This window comes from Triticum urartu, chromosome 5 (assembly GCF_003073215.2).
Source record: "Triticum urartu cultivar G1812 chromosome 5, Tu2.1, whole genome shotgun sequence".
Taxonomy (NCBI): Eukaryota; Viridiplantae; Streptophyta; class Magnoliopsida; order Poales; family Poaceae; genus Triticum; species Triticum urartu.
The window spans coordinates 584,823,143-584,845,923 of NC_053026.1; positions in this window are offsets into that span (position 1 = coordinate 584,823,143).

The following is a 22,781-nucleotide window of genomic DNA, read 5'->3' on the forward strand; positions in this document are numbered from 1 at the left end:
TTCCTCCGTTACGGAGGGACACATCAAGAAGCTGCGCGGAGCCGGATACTTGGCCGCGAATATTGCGCATCGGCTGCCCGTTGCGGGGCAGATCATTCCTACCCCTGAACCTCACGAGAGGGTAGTCTTCCTCCACCACTTCCTCCGCGGACTGGGGTTTCCCCTCCATCCATTCTCCCGTGGTCTCATGTTCTACTACGGGCTGGACTTCCATGATCTGGCCCCGAACTTCGTCCTCAACATTTCTGCGTTCATCGTCGTGTGTGAGTCTTTCCTCCGCATCCGGCCCCACTTCGGCCTGTGGTTAAAGACCTTCAATATCAAGCCGAAGGTGGTGGGCAGCCAACAAGCAGAATGCGGCGAAGCCATGGTGGGCAAGATGCCCAACATTATATGGCTTGAAGGCTCCTTCGTGGAGACCCTAAAGGGGTGGCAATCGGCGTGGTTCTACATCACTGAGCCGCGCGACGCCAAATGGGTGGCTGCCCCCAAGTTTCGATCCGGAATCCCCACGCGGCTCACCTCCTGGAAAGAGAAGGGCCTGTCTTGGGGTCCATCGGTAGAGCTGGACGGACTCCAGAAATGTATCCGGAATATGGCAGGCAAGAAGCTCAAGCTTGTCAACATAGTCCAAGTCATGCTCATCCGTCGGATCCTCCCGTGCCAACAACGGGACTTCAACTTGTGGGAGTTTGACCCGGCCCAGCACCAGACTCTGAGCGAGCTCTTCGACACGACGCACAAGGATGTCTGGAAGGTGCTGTTCAAGGGCGCTGAGGTCCCTCCCTCTCTCACCGAGGACCGTGGGCTAAGCGCGAAGCGTCGAGCGCATTCGGTGAGTTCTATACATCCGGTAGGATATTTGTTTCCCCTAGCTTAACCATGTGCGAGGTCTGAGCTCCATGCCTTTGACAGGACTGGGTGGAGACGTCGGGGCAGATTAACTGTCCGGCCCCTCTGCCCGAAGACACTGCGGACGCTCTCCTGACGAATATGCTGACTCCGGCTCCTTACAAGGTGTCGGAGAAGACCAAGAAGGCCAAGGGAACCCGAAAGAGTTCCCGACGCCAGGTGTTATCGGACTCATCGTCCGATAACTCCGCAACGCACTCCTCCCCCGAAGATGAGGAGGAAGATGAAGATACTCCCCCTCCAGTCGGGGGAGACAAGAAAAGGAAGGCCACCCCAACCGGGGGGGGGAAGGGTCTAAGAAGGGAAGGACTCTCCTTCCGGACTACTCCACCACCGCCGCCGAAGGCGAAGACGAGTGGCTGCTCAGGTCTAAGCCCCTGGCAAAGTCGTAAGTATTCAGATGCCAGAGTAACTCATAGCATACATTTGTCGCACTGTTTCTTCTAACGCCGAATTATGATTATGTAGACCGCCACGAGCCCGTATCGATGTATCGTCGGAAGGCTCCCTGGGTTCGTCGGATATGGATAGCGATGCACTTCCGACCGCCACCTCCCCTTGCCCTACGGACAACGCCGAGGTATTGTCTCAAAAGGCACCGGGTCAAGGGGAGACAGTCCTGGAGGTGCCTCAAGGCGACCTTCCGGACTCCAGGAGCAGAGGGAGCAAGGCTCCCGAGGGCTCCGAGTTTGGCCCTCAGTCGAACACAGCGCCGGAACCCCCAGTGGTTCCGGACTCAGGCAGGCGGCCTCCTTCCAAAAGGGGCAAGACGCCTGTGCCGGTGACCTCTCTCCATCCAGAGGCACCGGACAATCTGCTGGGAGCGCTTCGCAGCGCTTCCATCGGCGAAGAGCACCGCACTATTATGAGTACGGTGGTCCACAAGATTCAGTCCGCCAAGAGCGGATTGACTGAAGCCTGTGCTAGCCTTCTAACAGGCTTTGAGGTATGTTTTTGAAATATAGGAAAAATATTACCGCATAGACAGTAGCCCCTGATGCTCTGTTCGGTGTTCATGAAGAAAAGCCGAACAGAGGATCAAACAATATCGCAGGAGTCTAATATAAGTATGTCTATATGTGTATGCAGGCTTTGCTGTTGGCCTCTGCCACACTGACTGCGGAGGTCGCCGCACTGAAGCACGACCTTAAAGGGTCCAAGGACGAGCTCAGCCTTGCCAAGAGGCAGCTCGACGAGAACAAAGGTAATCTATGGATATGTATAAAAAGAATGCGATTGCAAAATGACAGGATCATCATAAATTTGCCAGGGGCCACGACCGAGGTGGCGACCCTGAAGCAAGCGCTATCCGAGGCCGAAAACAAAGCGGCCAAGGAGCGCACCGAGCGGGAGAGGCACGAGGCTCGGGTGGGCGAGGTGCAGCAAGAGCTCCACACTCTCGTGACGAAGCACGAGGCGTTGGAGCTTGACTTGAAGACGCGAGAGTCCGAGCTTGCCGCGGCCCTCGAGAGCGCAAAGAGTGCTAAGGCCGAAGCCCAAAAGGCACTCCAGGTGATTGATGCGATGAAGAAGATAGCGGCGGGTAAGGCATTCTATATGCAAAGCAAGCATGTGAAAGTAAATTACCTGTTGCTTACCCGAATCCGGAGCTCTCCAGGAGCATTCGCAGATTTGCCCCGCAGCGTGTCGGATGCCGCACAGTTTTACCAGGCCGAGGAGGGAAGCTCAACGGAGAAGTTGTTCTGGTCTCAGTATACTGGGACCGAACAACCGATGCCTCTAAGCGACCAGCTGAAGCAACTGGTCGAGCTGCACAAGGCGGCCGAACATGCCATGAAGGGCTTTATAGTCTGGATGTGGCCTGGCGACGCCCTTCCCAATAGCTACTTCAGCCTGGTGAGGCAGCTTGTGGATGCCTGCCCACGGCTGGAAGTCATCAAGCGGTCCGTCTGCATCGAAGGTGCACGCCGGGCTTTTGCCCGTGTGAAGGTGCAATGGGCCAAGCTGGACGCCGTGAAGCTGATTAAGGAAGGGCCGCCGGAGGGCAAGGAGCATTGCCACCCCGAGATGTACTATGAGGGTGTCCTGAAGGGTGCTCGTCTCGTAGCGGACGAGTGTACGAAAGATATAATATTCAAGTAAACTCGCTCGTGTAATCCTGTATTTATGAAAACTTGTTCATATGCACTATGCAACGCTTGTTTGAATTTAAAATATTACCTTCTGTTCAGTTGTTTATCAAATCTAAGAGATGGCTAGTCGTCGGCTTCTGCCCCAACGCCACGAGTGCTGGGGTGTTTGGGATAAACCTGAGCACTCTTGTTCCCATTGTTGGGTCCTTCGAGGGAGGTGCTCAGCACAACGAACAAGGCAATCGGACTATAATGCGTTATGACTCTCACTTAGCCATAGAATTCTATAATTTTAAATTTCGGCGAAGCCCCTAGTATTCGGAAGGCCGAATTCGGGGCGCGATACACGCCTTAAGCCAGACAGGGCCGACTCCTCGCTCTAAGCGACATAAGCCTTTAAGGACTCGAAACCTCTCGAACAGCGACCAGTCTCTCGCCTTATCATGACAGTTAGTTTTAGCTTTCTCTACTAAGGTGCTTAGCCCAACAGAACTGGGGCACAATCGCAGTAGTTCTCCCAGTGCTAGCTTAGCCGATATAGCGGAACGTAAGGTACCAAAACATGGGAGCCGGGCAAACCCAACTATTGACCCAAGACATGATTCAGAGCTGATGCATATAATGCTATAAGTTCGGGGTGCCGCACTGTCGAAAGTGTTCGGACTTCTCACGCCGTATTGCGGGGTATGATTAAGCCCCTAGCGTATTGGTCGTACCAGAGTGTATGGGTGCTGGATGTCATGAATGAACATATATATATAAAGAAGAATGCAATAATAGTCTTAATGATATGCATATTTTATTCAAAAAGGTGCGTTAAAGCAGAATGATACAAGTAATGCGATAAGCAAAAAGTAGGACTGTTTGACATGTCCCTTCCAAGGGCAAGCTGACGAATAGTATTAAAGCAAATATTTCACTCGTTATCGTAATCCACCTGGGAGTTCTGTGGTGTGGCGTAGCTTTGTGCCTCCTTGGATGCTGCATCATGTGTTCGGCAGTCACGCTGCTGGATAGGGTTTCTAGAGATTGAAGTCCTGAAAGAGAAAAATAACAAAGCGGGAAGCCCCTAGTGTGGTTTAAGCCGTGACTTGGGGTTTGTCGCCGTCGTGCCCCCCTCCCCGCCTGTGCCCAAGGTATTTTTAATGCGTAATTATGTACGCGTGGCACAGATTTCGTCATTTGGCTGGGGCCGGGGTGGGGGCCGCATTGCTATGCGAGCTCGGGACGTGTCAGGCGGTCCAGTTGCCGATTACTTTGGGCGCGCTTGAAGTTGTCCGGGTCCTTAATCACCGAACTAGTGGATTGCCTTAAGAGGCTGCTTTGCGCTTTTGCTGCGAGGGCCGCAGTGTGCTCCTCCGTGTGGAGAGAGCGCTCTGTGTTTCCATTGACTGTGATGACCCCCCCCCGAGGTCCTGGCATCTTGAGCTTGAGATATGCATAATGCGGTACCGCATTGAATCCTGCAAATGCGGTTCGCCCGAGCAGTGCATGGTAGCCACTGCGGAACGGGACTATGTCGAAGATTAACTCTTCGCTTCGGAAGTTATCCGGAGATCCGAAGACCACTTCCAGTGTGACTAAGCCTGTGCAATGGGCCTCTACACTTGGTATGACGCCTTTAAAGGTCGTTTTGGTGGGTCTGATCCTTGAGGGGTCTATACCCATTTTTTGCACTGTGTCCTGATAAAGCAGGTTCAGGCTGCTGCCGCCGTCCATTAGGACTCGAGTGAGGTGAAATCCGTCAATGATTGGGTCGAGGACCAATGCGGTGAATCCGCCATGACGGATACTAGTGGGGTGGTCCCTGCGATCGAAGGTGATCGGACAGGAAGACCATGGGTTGAACTTTGGGGCGACTGGCTCCAACGCATATACGTCCCTGAGCGCACGCCTCCGCTCCCTCTTGGGGATGTGGGTTGCGTATATCATGTTCACCGTCCGCACTTGTGGGGGGAACCTCTTCTGTCCTCCGGTGTTCGGCTGCCGGGGCTCCTCCTCGTCATTGCTATGTGACCCCTTGTCTTTGTTTTCGGCATTTAACTTGCCGGCCTGCTTGAACACCCAACAATCCCTGTTGGTGTGATTGGCTGGCTTGTCGGGGGTGTCGTGCATTTGACATGAGAGATCGAGTATACGGTCCAAACTGGACGGGCCCGGAGTGCTTCTCTTGAATGGCTTTTTCCGCTGACCAGGTTTAGAGCCTTTGAATCCGGCATTGACTGCCGTATCCTCGGTATTGTCGCTGTTAATGCGGCGTTTATGTTTGTTGCGACGTGACCTGCCATTGCCGTCCTTGGTATCCGAAGTACCATGGTTCTTTGATATGTTATTACTTCGAGCCAGCCAGCTGTCTTCTCCCGCACAAAAGCGGGTCATGAGTGTCGTGAGGGCTGCCTTAGATTTCGGCTTTTCCTGACCAAGGTGCCGGGCTAGCCACTCGTCGCGGATGTTGTGCTTGAAAGCTACTAGGGCTTCTGCATCCGGACAGTCGACGATTTGATTTTTCTTTGTTAGGAACCATGTCCAGAATTGCCTGGCCGATTCCTTTGGCTGCTGAATTATGTGGCTCAAGTCATCGGCATCTGGTGGTCGCACATAAGTGCCCTGAAAGTTGTCGAGGAATGCGGCTTCCAGATCTTCCCAACAACCAATGGACTCTGCTGGCAAGCTGTTGACCGCGGGCCATGTGGATGTGCAGGAGGAAATCCTCGATCCATACCGCAGGATCTGTTGTGCCGTTGTATGATTCTATATTTACGGGTTTGAAACCCTCTAGGATTTGATGATCCATTAGTTCGTCCTTGAAGCATAAGGGGTGTGCGGCACCTTTGTGCTGGGCTATATCACGACGCAGCTCGAATGAGTCTTGCCCGCTGTGTTCGGCCCGACCGGACTTACTTTTACTGTATCCGGCGTGACGATTATCATCTCGCATAGTGGCGTGCCCTCGTGATCCGTAGATTGATCTTGCATGTTTCGCTTTGTCCTCCAATACGTCTCGCAGGTCTGGCGTATTTCCCCATGCCTTTTTATTTGACTAACGTCGGGGTGCTGGCTGAGCTTTTGGCTGGAATGTCTCTCTGTCGCGGCCACGAGGTGGCCGATCAGCTGCATCATATGTCGGGGATGTAGGTTTTGGTGCTTCCTCCTCCAGTCGGGGTAGCAACCGGCATTTTGGGTAACTCTTGGAGGGGCGTTCGAGTTTATACTCTCCGGCCTCCAGGACTTCATTCCATCTGTCAGCTAGCAAATCTTGATCAGCTTGAAGCTGCTGCTGCTTTTTCTTAAGGCTATTTTCCGTGGCTATAAGCCTGCGCTTGAAGCGCTCTTGTTCGACGGGGTCCTCTGGCACGGCAAATTCATCATCGCCGAGGCTTGCCTCGTCTTCGGAGGGGGGCATGTAATTATCATCCTCTGCCTCTCCATCTGCCGCTCTCTCAGGAGGGCTGGCTCCTCCATCCTCCTGCTCTAAATCTTGCTGGAGGGGATTGTTGTTGTCTTTGGCACTGTCCGGAGTGCTATTATCTCCGGTGCCGGTATCACCACTTTTGCCTTGGCGGGACTTAGAGCGGCGCCGCTGACGCCGGTGCTTGGGTTGCTTTTTGGAGGGGTCATCCTCCATTGTCTCGTCGCCATTGCCTTCTTTGGGTGTGTCCACCATGTATATATCGTATGATGAGGTAGCTGTCTAGTGCCCTGTGGGCAGTGGTTCCTCTTCAACTCCCGCATCGTCGTCCATACCGTCGATGTCTTCGAAGTCGAAGTCGAGTATGTCGGTTAAGTCATCGACAGTGGCTACTAAGTGGGTGGTGGGTGGGCGGCGAATTTCTTCGTCATCCACATCCCAATCCTGCCGGACGTAGTTCGGCCAGGATCCTCCTGACAAGGAAAGAGACCTTAATGAGTTCAGTATGTCGCCGAAGGGCGAGTGCTGAAAAATATCCGCGGAGGTAAACTCCATGATCGGCGCCCAATCGGATTCGATAGGAACGAGCGCAGGCGGTTCGGAGTCCGTGGCCGGAGAAGGATCCGGTAGTTTGGCAACACGGCTCTCGTGAAGGGTAAGGTCGATATTCGGCTCGATCGCCGCAGAGGGTACGGCCTTCGTGACGGGGTCTATCCGCCCGTCCACGGATGGCGAAACTGGCTCCGAATTGAGGGTCGGAGCGGCTGCCGGTGCGATCTCCTGAGTATGGTCCGATGGTAGAGCTAAATCGTACTCATTGTGACCGCGTGGCGCACAAGGCAGGGGCTCGAATCCGTCGAAGATCAAGTCTCCGCGGATATCGGTTGTGTAGTTTAAGCTTCCAAACCTGACCTGGTGGCCAGGGGCGTAACTTTCGATCTGCTCCAGATGGCCAAGCGAGTTGGCCCGCAGTGCGAAGCCGCCGAACACAAAGATCTGTCCGGGGAGAAAAGTCTCACCCTGGACCGCATCGCTATCGATGATCGTAGGAGCCATCAAGCCTAACGGCAACAACACAGAGGAACTCTCAATGAAAGCACCAATGTCGGTGTCAAAACCGGCAGATCTCGGGTAGGGGGTCCCGAACTGTGCGTCTAAGGCGGATGGTAACAGGAGGCAGGGGACACGATGTTTTACCCAGGTTCGGTCCCTCTTGATGGAGGTAAAACCATACGTCCTGCTTGATTTATTCTTGATGATATGAGTATTACAAGAGTTGATCTACCACGAGATCGGAGAGGCTAAACCCTAGAAGCTAGCCTATGGTATGATTGTATGTTGTCCTACGGACTAAAACCCTCCGGTTTATATAGACACCGGAAAGGGCTAGGGTTACACAAGGTCGGTTACAAAGGAGGAGATATGCATATCCGTATTGCCTAGCTTGCCTTCCACGCCAAGTAGAGTCCCATCCGGACACGAGACGAAGTCTTCAATCTTATATCTTCATAGTCCAACAGTCCGGACAAAGGATATAGTCCGGCTATCCGGAGACCCCCTAATCCAGGACTCCCTCAATGGGCTTCCTCAAATGCCCTAGGTCTTCATGAGCAAGCAAGTTGGATGCACACCCACTTAGTTTCAGTTTGAGCTTTCATATTCTTACAGCTCTAGTGCATCCGTTTCTTGGCAATCCCTGCTCACTCACATTGATATCTATTGATGGGCATCTCCATAGCCCGTTGATACGCCTAGTTAATGTGAGACTATCTTCTCCTTTTTGTCTTCTCCACAACCACCATTCCATTCCACCTATAGTGCTATGTCCATGGCTCATGCTCATATATTGCGTGAAAGTTGAAAAGGTTTGAGAACGTCAAAAGTATGAAACAATTGCTTGGCTTGTCATCGGGGTTGTGCATGATGTGAGTATTTTGTGTGGTGAAGATGGAGCATAGCCAGACTATATGATTTTGTAGGGATAACTTTCTTTGGCCTTGTTATTTTGAAAAGACATGATTGCTTTATTAGTGGGCTTGAAGTATTATTGTTTTTATGTCAAATGATAGACTATTGCTTTGAATCACTCGTGTCTTAATATTCATGCCATGATTAGATTACATGATCAAGATTATGCTAGGTAGCATTCCACATCAAAATTTATCTTTTTTATAATTTACCTACTCGAGGACGAGGAGGAATTAAGCTTGGGGATGCTGATACGTCTCCGTCGTATCTATAATTTTTTATTGTTCCATGCCAATATTCTACAACTTTCATATACTTTTGGCAACTTTTTATACTATTTTTGGGACTAACATATTGATCCAGTGCCCAGTGCCAGTTCCTGTTTGTTGCATGTTTTTTGTTTCGCTGAATATCCATATCAAACGGAGTCCAAACGGAATAAAAACTGACGGAGATTTTTTTGGAATATATATGACTTTTGGGAAGAAAAATCCACGCGAGACGATGCTCGAGGGGCCCACGAGGTAGGGGGGCGCCCCCCTGACCCTCGTGTCCACCCCGTAAGGCGGTTGATGCCCTTCTTTCGCCGCAAGAAAGCTAATATCTGGATAGAGATCGTGTTAAAATTTCAGCCCAATCGGAGTTACGGATCTCCGAGAATATAAGAAACGGTGAAAGGGAAGAATCTAGGAACGCAGAAACACAGAGAGACAAAGAGACAGATCCAATCTCGGAGGGGCTCTTGCCCCTCCCGTGCCATGGAGGCCATAGACCAGAGGGGAAACCCTTCTCCCATCTAGGGAGGAGGTTAAGGAAGAAGAAGGAGGAGGGGGGCTCTCTCCCCCTCGCTTTCGGTGGCACCGGAGTGCCACCGAGGGCCATCATCATCACCGCGATCTACACCAACACCTCCGCCATCTTCACCAAAATCTCCATCACCTTCCCCCCTCTATCTACAGCGGTCCACTCTCCCACAACCCGCTGTACCCTCTACTTGAACATGGTGCTTTATGCTTCATGTTATTATCCAATGATGTGTTGCCATCCTATGATGTCTGAGTAGATTTTCGTTGTCCTATCGGTGGTTGATGAATCGCTATGATTGATTTAATTTGCTTGTGGTTATGTTGTTGTCCTTTGGTGCCCATCATATGATTGTGCACGTGTGGATCACACCCTAGGGTTAGTTGTATGTTGATAGGACTATGTATTGGAGGGAAAGAGTGATAGAAGCTTCAACCTAGCATAGAAATTGATGCATACGGGATTGAAGGGGGACCAATATACCTTAATGCTATGGTTGGGTTTTACCTTAATGAACATTAGTAGTTGCGGATGCTTGCTAATAGTTCCAATCATAAGTGCATAGAATTCCAAGTCAGGGATGACATGCTAGCAGTGGCCTCTCCCACATAATACTTGCTATTGGTCTAGTAAGGTAGTCAATTGCTTAGGGGAAATTTCGCAACTCCTACCACCACTTTTCCACACTCACTATATTTACTTTATTGTTTCTTTATCTAAACAGCCCCTACTTTTTATTTACTTGATCTTTATTATCTTACAAACCTATCCAACAACACCTACAAAATACTTCAGTTTCATACTTGTTCTAGGTAAAGCGAACGTCAAGCATGCGTAGAGTTGTATCGGTGGTCGATAGAACTTGAGGGAATATTTGTTCTACCTTTAGCTCCCCGTTGGGTTCGACACTCTTACTTATCGAAAACTGTTGCGATCCCCTATACTTGTGGGTTATCATAGGTGACTATGCATTGCTATACAACTCTCGTTTAAGATTTTTTGCAGGAAAACTTCTCTCTAAATGGGAAGGTCCTTACGTTATCGAGGAGGTCTACCGTTTCGGTGCCATAAAAATAAACAACTTCGAAGGAACAAATCTGAAGGTGGTTAACGGTCAAAGAATCAAACACTATATCTCAGGTAATCCCATAAATGTTGAAACCAATGTTATTGAAACCGTAACCCCGGAGGAATACATAAGGGACACTTTCCGGAACGTTTTAGACTCTGAAAAGGAATAGGTATGTGGTACGGTAAGTAAACCGACTCCAAAACAGTTTTTAAGGAAATATTTCTCCGTTTTGGAATATTTAGAAAAATAGAAAAATAAGTAGCAGTCCGGGAAGGACATGAGGCCTCCACGAGGGTGGAGGTCGCGCCCTACCCTACTGGGCGCGCCTCCTACCTCGTGGGCACCTCGTGTGCTCTCCCGACTCTGTTTTCGTACATGACACGTATTTTGGTCGGTAAAAATTCATTATATAAACTCCCGGGGGTTTTGACTCCCGTATCACGCAAAAATCTCCTATCTTTGTTTCGAGCTGTTTTTCTGACAGATCTAGATTATCATGGCATCTCCAAGTGCTCCCAAGGACAAGTTCTTTGAGAAGGTCATCAACCCTTACCTCACGGAGGTGCAGCGACACCCTCAAACCATTGAGATGCGTGATGGGTTGCTGCACATCCGTGATGCTGAGGGACCGAAGGGGACCGGAAGCGTGGAGACGAGACTCGAAGCAATGGAGCAACAAGTTTTCAAGTGTCAGGGGATGGTGGAGCGTGGACTCAACCCCAACCACATGATGATCACAGAATTCACCAACAAACACAAGTTGGAAGCCGACAACATTGGGGAGACCATCTTCAAGCTTCATGAGAAAATTGAGCACCTTCAAGCTCAAATCTATGACCTGCAAAACCAAAACTGTGAGTATATAGATTCAAAAGGATAAGTTTGGCTGCAGATTTGAGGATCCCGAAGACCCGGTCATCTTTCTATGATGGTGAGCCTATGCCTTGGAAGAAGGACGACAAGCCTACGCCATCAACAAAACCACCAGCGTCTCCATCAACAAAGAAGAATTGAATATCTGGTATGGGCACTCCACTTGTCAACTGCCAAGCTTGGGGGAGTGCCCTGGTATCGTATCACCATCACTTTTATCTTTACCGTTTTTCTTAGTTCGATCCTTTTAGTAATATCTTGATATAGTAGAATAAAAGTTCTTAGTATGATATAGTTGTGAGTTTGGCTTTATTATCCGTCTATGTAATCGAGTCCGTGAGCTATATAATAAAGATTAGTGTTGAGTCAAGAGCTTGATTATTTTGCCATGATCCTAAGTGAATAAAAGAAATGAGAAAGAAATAAAAAGAAACAAAGAGATAATGTGAGTCTTATGGAGAGTAATGAGCTCACATAGAAAGAGTATGATGAATAAAAGTTGTTGAGGGTTGACAAACATAGTTTTGGTCATCGTTGCAATTAATAGGAAGTAATAAAGAAAGAGAGGTCCTCACATATAAATATACTATCTTGGACATCTTTTATGATTGTGAGCACTCATTAAGATATGACATGCTAAAGAGTTGACATTGGACAAGGAAGACAACATAATGGGTTATGTTTTCTTACATCTGAGATGAATTATATTGTCTTGGATCTTCCAACATGATGAGCTTGCCTTTCCCTCTCATGCTAGCCAAATTCATTGCACCAAGTAGAGATACTACTTGTGCTTCCAAATACCCTTAAACCAGTCTTGCCATAAGAGTACACCATATCTACCTATGGATTGAATAAGAACCTTCAAGTAAGTTGTCATCAATGAAAAGCAATAAAAATTGCTCTTTAAATATGTATGATTGATTGGTGTGGAGGAAATAAGCTTTATACGATCGTGTGATATGGAAGTAATAAAAGCGACAGATTGCATAATAAAGGTCCATATCACAAGTGGCAATATCAAGTGGCGTTCTTTCGCATTAAGATTTTGTGCATCCAACCATAAAAGCGCATGACAACCTCTGCTTCCCTCTGCGAAGGGCCTATCTTTTACTTTTATCTCCTACCCTGCATAAGAGTCATGGTGATCTTCACCTTTCCTTTTTACATTTTATCCTTTGGCAAGCACAATATGTTGGAAAGATCCTGGTATATATGGCTAATTGGATGTGAGTTTTCATGAACTATTACTATTGACATTACCCTTGAGGAAAAACGTTGTGAGGCAAAACTATAAGCCCCTTTCTTTCTCTGTGTCCGATTAAAACTCCATACCCATAAGTGTTGCGTGAGTGTCAGCAATTGTGAAAGATTATATGATAGTTGAGTATGTGGACTTGCTGAAAAGCTCTTATACATTGACTCTTTCCGATGTTATGATAAATTGCAATTGCTTCAATGACTGAGATTGTAGTTTGTTAGTTTTCAATGAAGTTTACGATTCATACTTGATATTGTGATTGAATTATTACTCTAGCATAAGAGATTATATGACAAGAATTATATAAGTTGTTGTTCTAAGAATGATCATGATGCCCTCATGTCCATATTTTATTTTTATCGACGCCTCTATCTCTAAACATGTGGACATATTTTTTGATTTCGGCTTTTCGCTTGAGGACAGGCGAGGTCTAAGCTTGGGGGAGTTGATACGTCCATTTTGCATCATGCTTTTATATCAATATTTATTGCATTATGGGCTGTTATTACACATTATGTCACAATACTTATGCCTATTCTCTCTTATTTTACAAGGTTTACATAAAGAGGGAGAATGCCGGCAGCTAGGATTCTGGGCTGGAAAAGGAGCAAATATTAGAGACCTATTCTGCACAGCTCCAAAAGTCCTGAAACTTCATGGATGATGTTTTCCAAATATATAAAAAATACTCAGCAGAAGAAACTCACCAGGGGGCCACACCCTGCCCACGAGGGTGGGGGCGCGCCCTACCCCCCAGGGCGCGCCCCCTACCTCGTGGGCCCCCTGGTGGCCCTCCGGTGGCCATCTTCTGTTATATGGAGTCTCTCGATGGGGAAAAAATCATAAGACATCTTCCCGGACGAAACTCCACCGCCACGAGGCGGAACCTTGGCGGAACCAATCTAGGGCTCTGGCGGAGCTGTTCTGCCGGGGAAACTTCCCTCCCGGAGGGGGAAATCATCACCATCGTCATCACCAACGCTCCTCTCATCGGGAGAGGGCAATCTCCATCAACATCTTCATCAGCACCATCTCATCTCAAAACCCTAGTTCATCTCTTTTATCCAATTCTTGTCTCCAAGTCGGGGATTGGTGGTAGTAGGTTGCTAGTAGTATTAATTACTCCTTGTAGTTAATGCTAGTTGGTTTAATTGGTGGAAGATCATATGTTCAGATCCTATATGCATATTAATACCCCTCTGATTATGAACATGTTTATGCTTTGTGAGTAGTTACTTTTGTTCCTGAGGACATGGGAGAAGTCTTGCTATTAGTAGTCATGTGAATTTGGTATTCGTTCGATATTTTGATGACATGTATGTTGTCTCTCCTCCAGTGGTGTTATGTGAACGTCGACTACATGACACTTCACCATTATTTGGGCCTAGAGGAAGGCATTGGGGAGTAATAAGTAGATGATGGGTTGCTAGAGTGACAGAAACTTAAACCCTAGTTTATGTGTTGCTTCGTAAGGGGCTGATTTGGATCCATATGTTTCATGCTATGGTTAGGTTTACCTTAATACTTTTGTTGTAGTTGCGGATGCTTGCAATAGAGGTTAATCATATGTGAGATGCTTGTCCAAGTAAGGGTGGCACCCAAGCACCGGTCCACCCACATACCAAATTATCAAAGTACCGAACGCGAATCATATGAACGTGATGAAAACTAGCTTGACTATATTCCCATGTGTCCTCGGGAGCGCTTTACATCATATAAGAGTTTGTCCGGGCTTGTCCTTTGCTACAAAAGGATTGGGCCACCTTGCTGCACTTTATTTACTTTTGTTACTTGTTGCTTGTTACAAATTATCCTATCACAAAACTATCTGTTACCACTTATTTCAGTACTTGCAGAGAATACCTTGCTGGAAACCGCTTATCATTTCCTTCTGCTTCTCGTTGGGTTCGACACTCTTACTTATCGAAAGGACTACGATAGATCCCCTATACTTGTGGGTCATCATGCGGCCACAGCGGTTCAGTTCATGAAAAAGCTGATTTCCGTTTTGATTTTCCACACAGCATTATCACTAACAATGGCACTAATCTATCCCAAGGGGCTATGGAGGAGTTCTGTCAGCGTGAGCATATCCGGCTTGATGTTTCTTCTGTAGCCCATCCTCAATCCAATGGTCAAGCTAAGAGAGCAAATCAGGAAATCTTAAAAGGTCTCAAGCCCTGGCTTATGGGTCCCTTGCAGCGAACACTGGGTTGTTGGGTAGAGGAGTTACCCTCAGTGCTGTGGAGTATCAACACCACCCCTAAAAGGTCTACAGGTTATACACCTTTCTTCATGGTTTATGGAGCGGAAGCACTGTTGCCTAGTGACATCCGTCATGACTCGCCCCGTGTGGCGGCTTATGTTGAAGCTAACAATGAACAAGCCAGACAGGATGCACTTGACTTGTTAGATGAGGAAAGAGACTTAGCAGTGGCTCGATCAACAATTTATCAACAGGACCTGCGCCGTTATCACAGACGCCGGGTTAAGTCCAGGACTTTTCAAGAAGGTGACCTGGTGCTCCGGCTCATCCAGGATCTATCAGATGCACACAAGCTATCCCCACCTTGGGAAGGACCCTTTGTGGTCAGCAAGAACTTAAACAACGGGTCATATTACCTCATTGACGTTCGAGAGCACAAAGACTCACGTAAGTCGGAAGAGGAGACCCGCCGGCCGTGGAACATTGTTCAACTCCAGCCATACTACACCTGAGCCACCGGCTCTCATCATGTACATACTTTGACGTTGTATATACCATGATAAGTAATAAAGCAGGACCATCGGTCTCTTTTCTTTTCAGAAAGAATACGCATCTTTATTATTTTTTACTACTATTTTCAAATGACTATTAAGGAGCTGATCATATTTAAATCAAGTCTAACCTTTTTTGGTCCGGCTTATGATCGTATTCAAATCTAGCTGCAAACTATCAAGGTCACTTGGGGGCTTTCTGTTCAAACATAGGTCGTATTCGAACCAAAGAGAACATAGCTGTCGTAACCCTCTTGATCGGCTCAAAGCCAAACTCACTAGGGGGCTTCTTGATCGTATTCGAATCACAGCTTAACCCCTTTTGGATCCGACTTGGATCGCATTCGAATCAGGGTCGTTAAAAACCTCTCAAGGTCATTTGGGGGCTTCCTGTTCAAACATAGGTCGTATTCGAACCAAAGAGAACATAGCTGTCGGTACCCTTTTGATCAGCGCAACACCAAAGCCACTGGGGGCTATATGATCATATTTGAATCTTAGCTTAACCCCTTTGGTCTGGTTTGCTGATCGTATTTGAATCAGAAAACCCCCAATCTTTAGTTACAAGGCTAATTTTGGTTACCATCTGTTATTTGTCTTATTGGTGTTTTGTTGTCTCAATTTCAAAATAATCAGTCATGGTCTTTTCACCGGCTTGACTATTTGACAACAAGCCGCCAGGGCATGATAATCATCAGGTATTCAGAAGCATTGACTTCTCGCGAAGACTTGATTATCAACCTCATCACCCGGGTCATATAAACCGGTGGTTCGAAGGTCAAAGATACAGGTATTTCAACCTTGTTTTCTTTTTACGTCTGGTTCTGTTTTCTACTATGATAACAATATTGGGTGTAAACCGGGTGTTCTGACCCGTTAGGTACTAAGCCGCCAAGCCAGGTTTTCCTTTTTTATCTACAGGAACAGAACGGGAAAATTGCGGGGACAACCATAAATATGATGCATATATTGACATCGGCAAAACACAGAATCATACACAGTGTCTTATGCGCGATGGCATAGGCAAATTATGCAGTGTTTTCATAGCTAATCTATTATAAGGCTTTTAAAAAAACCATGAAGATGGTTTTCACTCCTCCCTCGCTGGCTCGCCGCCTTCTGCTGATTGGAAGCTGGGTTTTGACCAGTCAAAACCGCTCAAGGCAATAAATTCTGCTTCGTCATCAATCAAGCCGGCTGGATCAACATCCGGAGCAAATGTATGTTGACGAGCCAGCGGATAAGGTCGGTCACCTTGTAGGAGGGAGTCGCCATCTTATTATTGTCCAAATCAAAACCCGGCTGGTATTTATCGATGTTTGTTTCATCTCCGAGAATGGTGGCCTGAGGTCTCACCTCCCTCACGCAAGTAAGGAAGTCATCCTGTTCAAACGGAGACCCGTCTTCCTTTACCGTGGGGTATCCTCTGGCTACATCCGCCGAGTCTAGATCTGGCACCCAAGCCTTGGAGCGGCTGAGGGCAGTCAAAGCTCCAGCTCTGGCGCAGGATCGCTTAACTTCTTGGAATCTGGCGGGTAAGATTGACAGCTTTTTTAAGACATCACTGAGCCGGTTGGGTCCTTAATTGGCAGGAGAAATAGCGGCAAGTGCCCGTTGTGCGCCAATGTACAATTGCTATACTAAGGTATACACCGCCTTCATTTTAATCACATTGTCTTGGCTCAAATTCTTGCTTCGTGGGCCTGCACATGTTTTATAAACAAAGGATCAGCCATCGGGGTATATTCCGGGTCAGCATAAGGTACAAAAGGTCAGTACAGATGGCTTACCAAAGATGGCGGACACCATTTGAGATACCCGGTTATTTAAACCGGTTAGCTCTGTAGTAATCTCCTCAAGAGCTGCTTCCGCCTTTTCGGCGCGTTGTGTCAGCAGTGTTTTCTCTTCAGCCTAGGTTTTCTTCTTGGTAGTCAATCTATTTTTCAGTTTTTCCGTCTCACCAAGACTTAATTGAAGCTTGGAGTCGGCAGCCTTGATTTCTGCCTCCTGATCCGCCAGCCGGGTCTTGGCGTCAGTTAATTGTGAACCCAATTCAGATAGGGCGTTCTACAAGACATATACAGGTGTATCAAAGCTCAAAATTCAAGACTTAAGTCTCAAGTGCCTTTGCACTACAAAGCCACTTGACACTTGGGGGCTAATGTATGCCAAAACAAATTTTTATGACTCTACTATACTTCAAGTCCCAAGTACTTTACAAAGTAACAGCACTTGGCACTTGGGGGCTAATGTATGATATTCAGCAAGTATCTCAAGGGTAAGCCGGACTACAGTATTTATTGAGTTCGGTACAAGACGGTTATGAAAATTCAAAGAACCGGCTCATTTATGGTCAAATGAACCGGCCCTTCGGGACTACAGGTGAAGCTTTGTTCTATTTTATTGGACTCCAAAAACATCTAAAGGTAAAGTCTAAGCATATATCATAAAGTCTACAGATCATTCCGGTTTTCTCATAATCTGAAGACTTGGGGGCTGGTAGAATATAAGTAAGTCGGAAGAACATACCTCGTACTTCAGCTGCAACTGCTTGACCATTTCGATCTATGAGTCACGGCTGGAGTGCACATGGCTGAGATAGCCGGATAATATGTCATTGGCATTCATATGGTCATAATGCGAAATATCAAAACACACTTTTTGTCTCTCCAGTGCCTCTTGTTTCGCAGTATGACGAGCCAACACGGTGGGATTCCCTGGCTCAACGAAGCGGCTCCCAGTGATCAGAACGTCTTGAGCAGACGGTGATGGAGGGTTAGCCGAGCTGGATGGTCCAGTGGCAGAAGGGTTAACGGTGGTATCGTCAACTAACGGCTCGGGAGGATTTGCTTCTGCATTGACAGGCGGGTCTTTTGGAGTGTTAGTTAACGGAGAAGATGGCATGGCCGCTTCAGGGACAGGAACTGGCGGGTCTTCCACCGGCTTAGTTGCCTTTGTCTTCTTGGACTTAGCTTGACCACTAAGAGAAATGTTATAGGACTATCAGTATAAAGATACAGTTTGAAAAACACGGAGGAAAGAGGATTTTTTCCTTACCCAGGAGCAGTCTTAAAGACCGGAAATTGGGTCTGAGACAAGTTGCCAGAAGAGCGACACACCTCCTGCAAAGATAAAATAAAGTTAAGTAATGCAAGGGAAAGGATCCATTAAACAGAAACTCAAAGACAAAGAAGTAAACCTCATTCCGGCGCTTTTGAGGAGTTTGTTGAAGAACAACAGGCGGTTCATCTTCGTTCCGGGCTTGACGGTGGCTCTCATGTTGCTGCTTTTTCAAAAGAAAGTGAGGGTCCAGATAAGCTAAAGGGTGTGAAAAACTTACTTTCCGGGTTACGACTCGAAGTTTCTCTTGGCAAATGGGCTGAGTCGGAGGAAATAGTTACCTCTTCTTCCATGCCTGACTGGCCCCAGTGTCGTCCTGGTAATGATCAGTGTTAATAAGATTATTAAAAAATTGGCCAAGGGAGTCAAGGGCTACCTCCGACTCAGAAGTATCGTCAAGCTTCATCAAATCTTCAGCGGTGCTCTTCTTCTTTTTAGACCTCCGGGTCGTTTTCTTGGCGTTTATGGCGGCGATTCTCGCTTTCTTGGCAGCTTCATGGTCATATTTGACTTTCCAGAAATCAGATTTGGCCTGTAAACAGGTAAAAACAAGATGAAAGGTTAGGCAAGTATTAAAAAACAATACGGCTGGGAAAATACAAAGGAGAGATATCAGAGTTTCTATACCTCTGGCACCGGGTTAAGCTTGCAGAAGGGGTTTAACCCAACTTTACTATAGTCTTCGTATTTTACGTTCACCAGAAGGGTTGACATTGAAACAATATCTTCTTCAGTTAATTGAACGGAGATGTGATGAAGAGAGTCATCTGGGCCTCCACCATACTCGTACATCAATTTTGATCGACGGCTTAGAGGGATGACCCGCCACGCAACCCAGCAACGGGTCAAGTCAACTCCGGTTAAGCCGTTCCCCAATAAAGCATTAATCCTTTTGATGGATGGTATCAGCTTCTTGCGTTCAGCAGCAGTGAGTTTGTCAGGAAGTGCAAATTTGGAGTCAAGACGCTCTGAGCGATAACCCGGCAGTGGATGCTCATTTGCTGGTGAAGTGTCTTGACAATAAAACCAAGTCTGATTCCAGTCCTTGGGATGACTTGGCAAGACTATAAGGGGGAAGACGGCGCCTTGTCGACGCTGAATTGAGATACCTCCAAGTTCCAGGCTAAGGCCATTGGTGCACTCATTCTGACGGTTCAGATAAAAATACTCTCTAAAGAGTTCTACAGTCGGTTCTTCTTGAAGGTACACCTCGCAGAGAACTTGGAAGTTGTAGATATTGGATATGGAATTAGGCCCGAGGTCTTGAGGATGGAGTTTGAAAAAATGGAGGACATCTCTGAAGAACTTTGAGCTGGGTGGGGAAAAGCCACGGTTCATGTGATCAAAAAAGACGATAACTTCACCATCTTTTGGATTGGGTCGTTCCTCCTCCGGGTCAGGCGCACGGTAGGACATAATATTCTTCCCTGGCAAAAAACCTATGGTAAAGAAGTCCTTTAGAGTGTCCTCAATGACTATTGAGGGAACCCAATTGCAGACAGTCGACGATTTGGATGGCATGATGTTCAAAAACGAACTGAAAGGAAAGCAACCTGCCGGTTCAATTCAATGATAATGGTTAACTTAAGTGATAATGGTACAGGGGAGTAATGGCGGCTTAAATAAGGGCTAATGTCATATAAGGAAAAGTAAGCCGGCGCAGTAAACCTCCATGACTACAGACACTTGAGAAATACCAGCGGCAGAATTGGTTAAGTATGGAGACAAACAGGTTTCTTAACTTCTGGATATTATTATGGATCAAATGGCCGTTCAAAATGAAAAATTTTCTAAACCTAAAAATATAGCCCAGATGAGTTCATCAGTCCTAATGCGGCCTTCGTACCAGAAAAAAGGGTCTACTAAATTCAAGAGGAGGCACCAAACAACTACCGCATAAGCATACATCTCTTTTTGGATCAAGAAGAGGCGGCAGTGGGAGAACTGAGAAGAACCATGAAGAACTACGAAGAACACGTAGGAAAACCTAGAAGCTCTAAATGCGGATCTGACGAACGTAGGGTGAATACTTACGGCCACGAATCCTCCACGGAAGGTCGCCGCCTTTCTCTGAACTGATTCTGGTTGATGCAGCGGCCAAGGTCTACGATGACGAGGTGCTCTGCGATGGCGGCATAGCTCGAGCAGCAGTGGAGGTCGTGAGAGGAGGAAGACGAAGAAGAAAGGAGAATGATAAAAACCGGTCGTGTGCCTATTTATAAGGAAAAAAGCGAACAGGCGGGCGTGAAAATCGAGGAAGACCCAAATAATGGTTATCCAACTGAACGGATGCCTCGATTCTCGGGAGGCATTAAAAATAAAGATCCGTTGAGAGAAGACTTCATAAAAGTTTTTTATGTTTTCAAGAGATGACGTCATGGCGGGTTACAAAAAACCTCTGCGAGGATAAGAAGATGGATTTTGTCTAAGTGTTGAAGATTGACAAAGAACAAAGTTCAAAGTCAACCTGGGGCCTAATGTTGGGGATATAGCTATCAGTTATGACCCGCCCAGGAGGGGCGGGTCAAGACCCAATGGCGGGTCACAAAGAAAGCCCAGTAAACACTCAAGGAGATAGTCTGTTAAATCTTATAGAAGGCCTAAAGCCCTAGAGGCGGTTTAAGGCCCAATATTGTAAACCACCGTATGTAAGGAAAGACTTGTAAAGAAAGGCGTGTAAAGAAGTCACCGAGCCGGATGCGATTTATGAGCCGACAGGGACTCTGTAGGCCACCAGGCGTCAACCCGTGTATATAAGGGGACGACCCGGTGGCGGCTTGGGGAAAGAAACAAGAGATCGATAACCAAGCCGGCGAACTAGCCTCTTGGCGATCGAAACCCCAACAATATCAACACAACTAGACGCGTGCTTTTACCTTCATCGTAAGGGGCCGAACTAGTATAAAACCTCTTGTGTCCTTTGTCCCGATTAACCCCTTTAAGCTTCCTAGTTGCGATGGCCCTACGACTAAGTCCTTTTGCTTCTGCCGTGACAATTCCACGACAAGACCTGTGGTAGGCATGCCTGTTATTTCTGTTAAAATAGGAGATCATTGTTATCATGGCTTATGTGATATGGGTGCTAGTGCTAGTGCAATACCTTATTCCTTATACAAAGAAATTATGCATGATATTTCACCTGCTGAGATAGAAGATATTGATGTCACAATTAAACTTGCCAATAGAGATACTATTTCACCAATGGGAATTGTTAGAGATGTTGAAGTCTTGTGTGCGAAAACTAAATATCCTGCTGATTTTCTTGTTCTTGGTTCCCCACAAGATAGCTTTTGTCCCATTATAGTTGGTAGACCCTTCCTGAACACTGTTAATGCTACCATAGATTGCAAAAGGGATGTTGTTACTATCAGTCTAGAAGATATGACTCATGAATTTAATTTATCCAAATTTAGTAGACAACACCGTGAATAAGAATTACCTAGTAAGGATGAAATTGTTGGTCTTGCTTCTATTGCCGTACCTCCTAGTGATCCTTTAGAACAATATTTACTAGACCATGAAAATGATATGTTTATGAATGAAAGAAGGGAAATAGATGAAGTATTCTTTAAACAGGAACCTATTCTGAAACACAATCTGCCTGTTGAAATCCTAGGGGATCGTCCTCCACCCAAGGGTGATCCCGTGTTTGAGCTTAAACCGTTGCCTGATACTCTTAAATATGCTTATCTTGATGAGAGAAAGATATATCCTGTTATTATTAGTGCTAACCTTTCAGAGCACGAGGAAGAGATATTATTGAAAACTCTGAAGAAGCACCATGCTGCTATTGGGTATACTCTTGATGATCTTAAGGGCATTATTCCCACTCTATGTCAACATAAAATAAATTTGGAAGAAGATGCTAAACCAGTTCGTGATCATCAACGACGGCTGAATCCTAAAATGAAAGAAGTGGTAAGAAAGGAAATACTAAAGCTCCTTGAGGCAGGTATAATCTATCCCGTTGCTGATAGTCAGTGGGTAAGTCCTGTCCATTGTGTCCCTAAGAAGGGAGGTATTACTGTCATTCCTAATGACAAAGATGAATTGATTCCTCAAAGAATTATTACAGGTTATAGGATGGTAATTGATTTCTGCAAATTAAATAAAGCCACTAAAAAGATCATTACCCCTTACCCTTTATCGATCAAATGCTAGAAAGATTATCCAAACATACACATTTTTGCTTTCTAGATGGTTATTCTGGTTTCTCTCAAATACCTGTGTCAGCCAAAGATCAATCAAAGACTACTTTTACTTTTCCTTTTGGTACTTTTGCTTATAGACGTATGCCTTTTGGTTTATGTAATGCACCTGCTACCTTTCAAAGATGCATGATGGCTATATTCTCTAACTTTTGTGAAAAGATTTGTGAGGTTTTCATGGACGATTTCTCCGTCTATGGATCTTCTTTTGATGATTGCTTGAGCAACCTTGATCGAGTTTTGCAGAGATGTGAAGAAACTAATCTTGTCTTGAATTGGGAAAAGTGCCACTTTATGGTTAATG